The sequence below is a fragment of the Oreochromis aureus genome, linkage group 3, assembly GCF_013358895.1.
Source record: "Oreochromis aureus strain Israel breed Guangdong linkage group 3, ZZ_aureus, whole genome shotgun sequence".
In the NCBI taxonomy this organism is placed as follows: Eukaryota; Metazoa; Chordata; class Actinopteri; order Cichliformes; family Cichlidae; genus Oreochromis; species Oreochromis aureus.
Genome location: NC_052944.1, coordinates 109,897,290 through 109,908,552, shown reverse-complemented (window position 1 = coordinate 109,908,552; position 11,263 = coordinate 109,897,290). Strand labels below are relative to the sequence as shown.

General features: G+C 43.3%; 1 pseudogene; it reads left to right on the top strand.

Annotated features, from left to right (window-relative positions):
- The first annotated feature begins 471 nt into the window (after positions 1-471).
- Positions 472-7,575, top strand: LOC116309483 (annotated as a pseudogene).
- The last annotated feature ends 3,688 nt before the right edge of the window (positions 7,576-11,263 follow it).

Sequence of the window (11,263 nt, the reverse complement as noted above, 5' to 3'; positions counted from 1 at the left end):
TAACAACCATCTCTTTAGTCTTCTGAACATTTAGAGACAGGTTGTTATTCTGACACCAGTCCACCAGGTGTTGTACCTCCCCTCTATATTCAAACTCATTGTTGTTGATGATGAGACCCACCACTAAGGGCTGGGCTAAGCACACAGCCCTGCGGCAATCCTGTACTCAGTCTGACGACTTTGGAGGTTTTATTTCCTATAAAGACAGACTGGGGCCTGTCAGTTAGGAAGTCCAAGATCCAATTGCAGAGGGAGGTGTTTATTTTAATCCACACACCACTCCTCACTTCTCCCACCCGCTGCACAAAGTCACTGAGTACAGACTGGCTAAATCCTGTAAAGGAAGAGACAGGAAGAGGCGGAGCAAAATGAGAAGTTCAGTGTCATTTTCCAGAAGTGAAAGTGTGAGAGAGCAGCAGCAGAACTGGAGTCGAGCCCTGTTTGTTTCTAAAAGAAAATTCAGGGGAGTCCATCAGGTTTCTCTCAGCAACAGTGGTGAGTGCAGCTGATCACACTTCCTGTTTCTACACAAATCTTCACTCTGTTCACTTCATGCTGACTCATCACAGTCACATTGCTTCCATAGAAATCTGCTCATGTAACCACAGATCCACTGTACACTGTTTAAAAAAAAACATCTTAAAAAAAAACGTAATATTCCGCAGCTGGGCGCCAAAATACTACCGTAAAATAACAGAAAATAACTTCCTCATAAAAATACGGTTACTTCCAGTAATGACAATACAGTTTGTTGCGCTAATTTTACATGGGATCTTGCCTTTTCAAGTGATTTTAAACATTAAATTAAGAACATGTTAATGTGATTAAACAATGAAATTATCTATAAATAGGAAAAAAAAAATCCTAAAAAACAGTAATATTCCGCAGCTGGGGCCAAAATACTACCATAAAATAACAGAAAATAACTTTCTCATAAAAATACAGTTATTTTCAGTAATGAAAATAGAGTTTGTTGCGCTAATTTTACATGGGATTCTGCCTTTTCCAAACGCTTTTAGACATTAAATTAGGAACATTTTATCGTGATTAAACAATGAAATTACCTATAAACAAGGTCAATGAATGTGGCAATATGAATAATAATACGTAAATGTACAGAAATATACAGTTAACAGTTTGTTTAAATAATAATGGATTGCATGCCCTGGGACAGACTGACAGAGGCCTGCTGCCAGTAGGTGAAGAGTCTTGACCAAGGACACAACGACCGAGAGTGTCTGAGCCGGGGCTCGAACCGGCAACCGATCACAAGGCGAGCTGCCAACTCTTGAGCCACGATCGCCCTAAATAGCAGTGATCTCCCTGATCCCTGATGAACTGATCTCCCTATTGGAGCTCAGTCTGGGGGGAGTTATTTTTTTTCTCCTTATCTTTCCTCATGTGGTGCTTTTTCCATTGTTATACCTCTCTGACGTGTCTTCCCCATGTGATGTTTTTGTGTAATGTATGTATGGTCGGAGGGAAAGATGGCGCCGCCATTGCATGCAATAGCAGCCTTAACATGAAATTTCCCACTTGTGGGACTAATAAAGGTATCTCATCTCATCTCATCTCATCTTATCTCATCTTATCTTATCTTATTTTGGTCAGTACTTAAAAAAGTCATTCAAACATTTTACAAGGAGGGATTATCTCACTTGAACATTTTATTTGTACTGTATAATCTGCAGGTTTTGACACAAATCTGCAACTATCCTTTGAAGCACCGCTCTTCTCTAAAACAGCAATAACGATAATTATTAGGCCATATGTAAATAACAAAATAACTTTATAACTTAAAGCAAAATTGGGAAACGTAAAGTCTGAAACAGTCAAACAATACTGTTTGCTCTGGGTCTAAACAGAGCGCGTTGTGTGTGTGATGTCTGCTTTTGCTCATGCGTGCCGCTTTGAGCGCTCACACTAGAGTACATTTGCTGTCACATTTTATTTGTCGTGTGAACAAGCAGACATAAAAATCAAAATCAAAAATCGAATTGGCCATTCAGACCTGCAGTGTGAACGTAGCCTTTGTGTATCCTGTAAGAGTCACAGATGTTCCTAAATCATTCGGAAAACAGTCGATGCTTCACGTTCTAACTTTGTGTGGAAACATAAATCTCATTATTTAAACAGATGTGGACTAAATCATCGTGATAATCAAGTGTTTAAATATGTTAGAGTTCTATACATCAGCTGTAATATTCAAGCTGAACTGGATCAAACATGTCATCAGACACAAACATAGATGATGGTGTTTAATCCCAAAGCTTATTTAAACAAACTGGAGGACAGAATTCCTCCTTAAATGTGATTTTGATCTCAATAAAATTCACTTATCTCATTTTCACACACAGGCTTTATCATGTTGGCTTCTTCTCTACAAACATAAATCTTCGATTTGGACAAACAAATATATGAAATACAAAAATAAATAAAATTTTTCTGAGAAATGGATCCAGAATAATGTGAATGATGTATCCCAGCGAGTGACTGGAAAAGGTCATCTTCTTCCATATCCTGAGTTTGTGAGGAGCTGTGATGTTCCAGTATCTCTGAGAGAAAACAGGACAGTTTTTAATGATGGCACAAATGGACCAAATATACAGACACCACTGAATAAACATGTTCTCATAAATGCCATTAATATACTGGATCAAACATTTAATAACACATTTCTGAGGTATATGATTCATTGTCCTGCAACTCCTCAATGTCAGTTCTATTGGAACAGTCACTTTATAATATTAATGGCTCCTTGATATGGACTTACAATAAGAAGTATTTAGTCACTAAGAAGGTCGAGGACGTTTACTTCACAATAATTCATGGAATATATCCAACAAACCAATTTATTCAAATATAGAAATGACCTGGATGAATCTTGGACCTTCTGTAAAACAGTCGGAGACACAATTTCAACGACAATTTTAACGACTGTATTTATGTTCATCCCCAAAAGTTGATTCTGTTCATCTGGACGCTGCACTGTACAGCAGACACTACGTTGTTCAGTTTGTGTTTGGGATGACTCAGTTTGTGTCTGAGTGTGTTGCTGGGTCTCCACCAGTTACTCTTAGAACTGAAGAAGCTTCTCTGATGAAACGTCTTCAAGAAACTTAAAGAAGTCCTGACACTTTTCTTTCCAAGCTCCTCAGACTACTGATGCTTGCTTCTCTTTTTAAAAATGAAATTTAAAGTGAATTTTGAATAAAATGTTTCTTTTCTTTCTCCCTCAGAGTGCAGACATGTCTGCTGCCAGCAATCTGCGATCTGAAGATCAGTTTCTGTGCTGCATCTGTCTGGATGTGTTCACTGATCCAGTCACTACATCATGTGGACACAACTTCTGCAAAACCTGCATCAGTCAGCACTGGGACATGAATCAGATGTGTCAGTGTCCCATGTGTAAAGAGACTTTCTACACTAGACCTCAGCTGAGGGTCAACACCTTCATCTCTGAGGTGGTTGCTCAGTTCAGACGTGAAGCTCAGCAGAAAGCCAGCAGCAGCAGCTCAGAGCAACAAGCTGCCAAACCAGGAGAAGTTCCTGTGACTTCTGCACTGGAACCAAACTGAAGGCCCTGAAGTCCTGCCTGGTGTGTCAGACCTCCTACTGTCAGACTCACCTGGAGCCTCATCTGACAGTGAAACGTCTGAAAAGACATCAACTGATTGATGCTGTGGAGAACCTGGAAGGCAGGATGTGTACGAAGCACGATAAACTTCTGGAGCTGTTCTGTAAGACCGACCAGACATGTGTCTGCATGCTCTGCTCTGTTTTAGAGCACAAGAACCACGAGTTTGTTCCTCTGAGAGAAGAATATGAAGGAAAGAAGGCAGAGCTGGAGAAGACAGAGGCTGAGATTCAGCAGATGATCCAGAAGAGACGACTGAAGATTCAGGAGGTCAAAGAGTCGGTGAAGATGAGTAAAGATGCTGCAGACAGACAGAAAGCAGAAGGTGTTCAGGTCTTCACTGCTCTGAAGGAGTCTGTTGAGAGACGCCTGAAGGAGCTCATAAAGGAGATCGAAGACAAACAGGAAGCTACAGAGAAACAGGCTGAAGGTCTCATCAAAGATCTGGAACAGGAAATCTCTGAGCTGATGGAGAGAAGCTCTGAGGTGGAGCAGCTCTCACACTCTGAAGACCACCTCCACCTCCTCCAAAGCTTCTCCTCCCTGAAAGCTGCTCCACCCACCAAGGACTGGACAGAGGTCAGAGTCCGTCCACCATCATATGAGGGGACTGTGGTGAGAGCTGTGGCTCAGCTGGAGGAGACAGTCTGGAAACTCATGAAGAAGAAGCTGTTTGAGGCTGAGCTGCAGAGGGTCCAGCAGTATGAGGTGGATGTGACTCTGGATCCTGATACAGCTCATCCTGAACTCATCCTGTCTGATGATGGAAAACAAGTGTATCATAGTGATGTGAGGAAGAATCTTCCAAACAACCCAGAGAGATTTTCTGACTGTGTTATGGTTTTAGGAGAGCAGAGTTTCTCTTCAGGCAGATTTTACTTTGAGGTTCAGGTTAAAGGAAAGACTGAGTGGGCTTTAGGAGTGGCTACAGAGTCAATCAACAGGAAGGGAATAATCAGATTGAGACCTCAGGATGGTTTCTGGACTGTGTGGCTGAGAAAAGGAAATGAGTACAAAGCTCTTGCTGGTCCTTCAGTCCATCTCTGTCTTCATCCTGGTCCTGAAAAGGTGGGGGTGTTTGTGGATTATGAGGAGGGTCTGGTCTCCTTTTATGATGTAGGTGCTGCAGCTCTGATCTACTCCTTTACTGGCTGCTCCTTCACTCACAAACTCCACCCATACTTCAGTCCCAGTCTGAATGATGGTGGTAAAAACTCTGCACCTCTGATCATCTGTCCTGTCTCAGTAACATTAATCTATCCCTGATTTCATTGGAAGAACCACTTGATTTCTATTCTGATTCTGATTGAAGGGAACAAATGAACATATTGAGTGTAAATCCTCTACAGTCTCCATGTTTCTATAGAATCTGATTATCAGGACTCTGATTCACACTTTGATTCTCATGGAGGTTGATGCAAACAGAAGAAAAGTTGAATCAGGAAATGTTCCCACTGATGGAGACTCAAGCTGAAGAGCAAATATCAGAGAATAAATGTCCAAAAGCTTCATTTCACAATAAAGTTTGTTAAATGCTTTGAGTGAATCATGTGTGGGTGTTATACGGAGCATTCGGAGTCCAGCTGAGTTATGTTGGATACAAACTGGTTATTTTGGCTCTGTGAGGATTTTTGTTCACTGAAAACGAATAAGATAGATAATATTCAAAGAACTCTGTAGAGATTCATACATCCATGTTCTCCACCTGGAGGTGTGGAGGAGAAAGGAGCAGGTGGAGCACAGACTGTTGCATTCTTCCAGTCACATCATTTTGATGTGATGATTATATTTCCATGTTCTGATGATTTGGTTTAAAGATAAACAGAGAGTTGGGGAATGGCTGCAATCACAGAATGAATAGGATACTAAAGCTGAGCTGTCATTAAAAATGTTTACATGTGATTTTGATTTAAAGAATATAGTGTGTGTGGCTCCTGACAGCTTCAGTCTCTGTTAGTCTACCTGTTGAACCCAGACACAACTTTTCCCCTGAGGCAACGATCACGCAAAACACAAAGAACAGCTGCAGTCACACACACACACACACACACACACACACACACCTCACTCACACACGATTGTGCGATCCCTTTCGGTCTGAACTCTCAAAACACACAAACAAACCCATTAAACACCTGTAACTCTATCAATGTCGAACTGTTGAACAACACTTTACTGTTTTTTTATTTTTTAAGGGAGAATTCCTCCTTCAGTAACACTACCAGTGACTACGGCGGTTTGGGCTCAGTAACAATATACTGAAATATACCTTTTTTTTTTTTTATGCCGTATAAACTATTTCAAAGAGCTTTGACCACAACATCTTTGGGATTTGCAGTGCTTTTCCCCAATCGGTTATTCCGCTTGTTTTATCTAATTTAACCCATTAACAAAGGCTTAAAATGTAACTCTTAACATAATTTCCATCCATCCATCCATCCATCCATCCATCCATCCATCCATCTTCTTCCGCTTTATCTGGGGCCAGGTCGCGGGGGCAGCAGCACAAGCAGAGAAGCCTCCTCTAGCTTATCTGGGGGAACACCAAGGCGTTCCCAGGCTAGCCGAGACATATAATCTCTCCAGCGTGTCCTGGGTCTGCCCCGGGGCCTCCTCCCGGTGGGACATGCCTGGAACACCTCACCCAGGAGGCGCCAGATGCCTGAACCACCTCAGATGCCCGAACCACCTCAACTGGCTCCTTTCGATGTGGAGGAGCAGCGGTTCTACTCTGAGCCCCTCCCGGATGGCTGAACTCCTCACCCTATCTCTAAGGGAGAGGCCAGCAACGCTTCGGAGGAAGCTCATTTCCACCGCTTGTATCAATGATCTCGTTCTTTCGGTCACTACCCAAAGCACGTGGCCATAGGTGAGGGTAGGGACATAGATCGACTGGTAAATTGAGAGCATCGCTTTTACGCTCAGCTCTCTCTTCACCACGACGGACCGGTGCAGCATCTGCATCACTGCGCCAGAGCACCAATCCGCCTGTCGATTTCCAGCTCCCTTCTCACGTCACTTCACGTCACAAGACCCCGAGATACTTAAACTCCTCCACTTGGGGCAGGAAATCATCCCCGACCCGAAGTGGGCACTCCACCCTTTTCTGGCTGAGAACCATGGCCTTAGATTTGGAGGTGCTGATCCTCATTCCCGCTGCTTCACACTCGGCTGTGAACCGTTCCAGTGCGAGCTGGAGGCCATCACCCGATGAAGCCAACAGAACCACAGCATCCGCGAAAAGCAAGATGAGATTCTGAGGCCACCCATGTGAAAGCCCTCTGCCATTTGGCTGCACCTAGAAATCCTGTCCATAAAAATTATGACCAGATTCGGTGACAAAGGGCAGCCTGGCGGAGCCCATCACCCGCCGAACGCAGTCCGACTTATTGCCGGCAATGCAAACCAAGCTCTTGCGACGGTTGTATAGGGATCGAATGGCCTGTAGCAATGGGCCAGACACCCCATACTCCCGTATCACCTCCCACAGGACACCCCGAGGGACACGGTCGAATGCCTTCTCCAAGTCGACAAAACACACGTAGACTGGTTGGACAAACTCCCGTGCGCCCTCAAGTATCCTTCAGAGGATTTAGAGCTGGTCCAGTGTTCCGCGACCAGGACGAAAACCGCATTGTTCCTCCTGTATCTGAGGCTTGACTAGCAGACAAACTCTCCTTTCCAGCAGCCTGGCATTGACTTTCCCAGGGAGGCTGAGGAGTGTGGTCCCCCTGTAGTTGGAACACAACCTCCGGTCCCCCTTCTTTAAAATGGAGACCACCTCCCTGGTCTGCCAGTCCAGGGGTACTGCCCCTGATCTCCACGCAACGCCAGAGAGGCATGTCAGCCAGGACAGCCCTACAACATCCAGAGCCTACAGGAACTCTGCCACCAAGGAGTTGTTTAACTGCCTCAGTGACCTAGCTCCTAGCGATTGACGTGTCATCCCCCTCATCCCCAGACTTTGCTTCCTCCTCGGAAGCCATGTCAGTGGGATTAAGGAGGTCCTCGAAGTATTCCTTCCACCGCCCGACAATTTTCTCAATCGAAGTCAGCAGCGCTCCGCCAGCACTATACACAGTGCAGGTAGAGCACCGCTTTCCCCTCCTGAGACGCCTGACGGTTTGCCAGAATCTCTTCAAGGCGGTCCGAAAGTCTTTTTACATGGCTTCTCCGAACTCCACCCACACCCGAGTTTTTGCTTCACCCATTCCGCTTGGCCTGTCGGTACCTGTCAGCTGCCTCCGAAGTCCCACAGGCTAACCAAGCCCGATAGGACTCCTTCTTCAGCCTGGTGGCTCCCTTCACCTCTGGTGTCCACCATTTGGTTGGGGTTACCACCATGACAGACACCAACCACCTTGCGGCCACAGTTCAATGCAGCAGCTTCGCAATGGAGATGCTGAACATGGTCCATTCGGACTAAATGTCCCCAGTCTCCCTCGGAATGCTGTTGAAGCTCTGCCAGAGGTGTGCGTTGAAGATTTCACGGACTGGGGCCTCTGCTAGGTTTTCCCAGCACACCCTCACTACGCGTTTAGGTGCACCGGGTCTGTCCAGCGTCCTCCCCGGCAACCTGATCAAACTCACCACCAGCTGGTGATCAGTTGACAGCTCAGCCCCTCTCTTTACCCGAGTGTCCAGAACATATGGTCGCATGTCTGGTGATACGATTACAAAATCGATCATCGACCTGCTGCCTAGAGCGTCCTGGTGCCATGTGCACTTATGGACACTCTTATGTTTGAACAAGGTGTTTGTTATGGCCAAACCTGCGGGAGGATGGGCCCATATCCCCTTTTCGGGCTGTGCCTGGCTGGGCCCCATCGACTAAGGCCCGGCCACGAGACGCTCGCCCTCGGCCCCGATAACCCTGTCCCTGCCTGGGATAGGGTTACCGGGGCCCTTATGAGGATGTTTTCCTCATAAGGGTCTTCTGAATCGCTCTTTGTCTGGTCCCTTACCTGGGACTAATTTGCCATGGGAGACCCTACCAGGAGGCAAAAGCCCCTGGACAACATAGCCCCTGGGATCCCTGGGACAGACAAACCCCTCCACCACGATAAGGTAGCAATTCACAGAGGGGTAACCTAATTTAAACCTGTTTAAATTAAAAGTATGAGTTAATGAGAAAATAACCTAATTCAAACGTGTTTAATTTCTCATTAACTCATACTTTTAATTTCTTTCTTTCTTTAATGTATTATTTCTTTATCTTTGTTTAATTTTGCCAATCTTATCTGTTTAACCTGTTTAATCTGACCTTTGACATATTAATTTCAACTTAACTGTACTCTTGTTTTGACCTTTGACCTATTTATTCCTTATAACCAAAAAAAAACCCTTTTATTTTATATTTTCACACTATTTATCTATTATGTATTAGAGATGGCACGATATCACTTTTTATGTCCGATACCGATACCGATATCATAAATTTGGATATCTGCCGATACCGATATGAATCCGATATAGTGTGTTTTTAATCAATAAAACTGTTTTTAATATCTTGCTGCATTTTGTATAAGTTCATACTCAAGTTTAAATAAACAACAACACTAAAGCTATTCTGTTATACCTGTATGTAAAAAATACACTGCGCCCAAAATATTTCATAGTTCAGCAACACTGATCAATCTAATAAACTTAAACCTACTCCATCCTCCCTATTCTGGTATTTTAAAGAGTACTTAGCAGAAATATTAAGCAACCTAATTAATAGGGTTGCAAACTCCCAGCAAAAAAAAAAGAAAAGGGAACCACCCCCCACCCGCCACCTCATGATGCTTAATCGATGTAATCAACTTTAATTTGATGCAGGGTGAAAAAATGCTCAGAAATAAATTATTTTTCAAGATTAATTAAATAGATTCAACATCTTTCTTCAACAGAATTGCAGAATTCACAGATGGTACTTTCCCAAAGGAAAAATTACTAGCTTACTAGGGTATATTAGACTTAACAGTTACTATATACAGTAATGGACTTCTATACATTTTACATCAGATTAAAACTTTGGGTGTAAGATTCAGATAATTATTTATTAAAAGCTAGACATTTTAAATGAGAATAAGAAAGAAAAGTATGTCTCTGTGCCCCTTTTCCTGTTAATCGGTCCCCTGGCCAAACTTTGCTAGATCCGCCCCTGCACAGTTACCAGTCAGTCAGCTACGTGAAAAGGATCCTGGTCTAGAAAGTAATATTAAATAAATTCTAACAACAGCTTATCAAGCTTAAACGTGCTGCTGTTGTTCAGCCGCTGGTTTCCTCTTTCTGGTGCAAAGTGGGCCAAAAACAAAGAAGAGAGACGGACTCGCGACAGAAAAGCCGATCAGCTGATCATTAAGCAGTTTCATGAAGTAGCGACAGGAGAGGGAGGGAGAGAGAGAGAAGAGGCAGTCGCTCCATATATCGGTTGTTAAGCTTAACATGGGAATGCTTTACAAACATTCAGAGATGAACTTACACACTTGCTTTACTTCTCTCTGGGATAACTTCCTCAGAGATGAAATGCTGGTTTGGTAGAGAGGCTACAAATACACACAGCCGCTCTATCACGTCATGCACACTGCTCCGACATGCTACGGTTATGAGCAAAGTTACGCCGTGTCGCAAGTTTTGTGAGGTGCTTTTTTGATATTTAATGGATCGGATTACATTTTTTATTTCTCGCCGATATCCGATCCAGTAATTTAGGTCAGTATCGGACCGATACCGATACGTAATATCGGATCGGTCCATCTCTATTATGTATATCTATTATATATTATCACCTTACCTTATTGTAACCTTTGACCTATTTCCTTGTTAGCCTTGATAAACCTTGATCTTCCTTGATCAAACCTTGAAATTTCTTTCACCTTTAAACCTGAGGCTTAAATTAAACCTTTGTTAAAAACCTTCTTACCAACTTGTAATTCCAACTTTATTCATAAATATGTATCTTATCATCTAAACTGTCGATCAATTTGACTGAGAGAACTTTAACCACTCACCGCTCACATTTTAATTTGGTTTATGCCCAATTTTGCTGCTTTTTGATATAACAGACTCTGCTTACCTTTATTTTGAAGGCCTTCTGTGAGGATCACCAGAATCAGTTTTCTCCAGTTCTGGTGTCTGACAGCAACTCTGTCAGCCTCTCCAATCCTCCTTTTCTCCTTTCCAATCGAAAAATCACGTCGGGTCACCAATTTGTTGTGTTCAAATTTTTTCAGAAGGAATTCAGGAGAAATATCTGTCATTTAAAAAGATTTACTTCAGCAGTTGAAATGTGATTACATTTTTTATTTCTCTCTGATATCCGATCCAGTAATTTAGGTCAGTATCGGACCGATACGTAATATCGGACTGGTCCATCCCTAATATATGTATGTATATACATATATATACATATATATATATATATCCTGAGGTCCTGAGGAGTCAGCTGAACGGTAAGAACAAGATGCGGGCTATCAACACCTTCGCCCTGCCCGTGATCAGGTACCCAGCTGGTATAATAAGTTGGCCAAAGGAAGAGATAGAAGCCACTGACATAAAGACAAGAAAGCTCCTTACCATGCATGGAGGGTTTCACCCCAAGTCCAGCACCCTGAGGCTGTACGCTAAGCGGAAGGAAGGAAG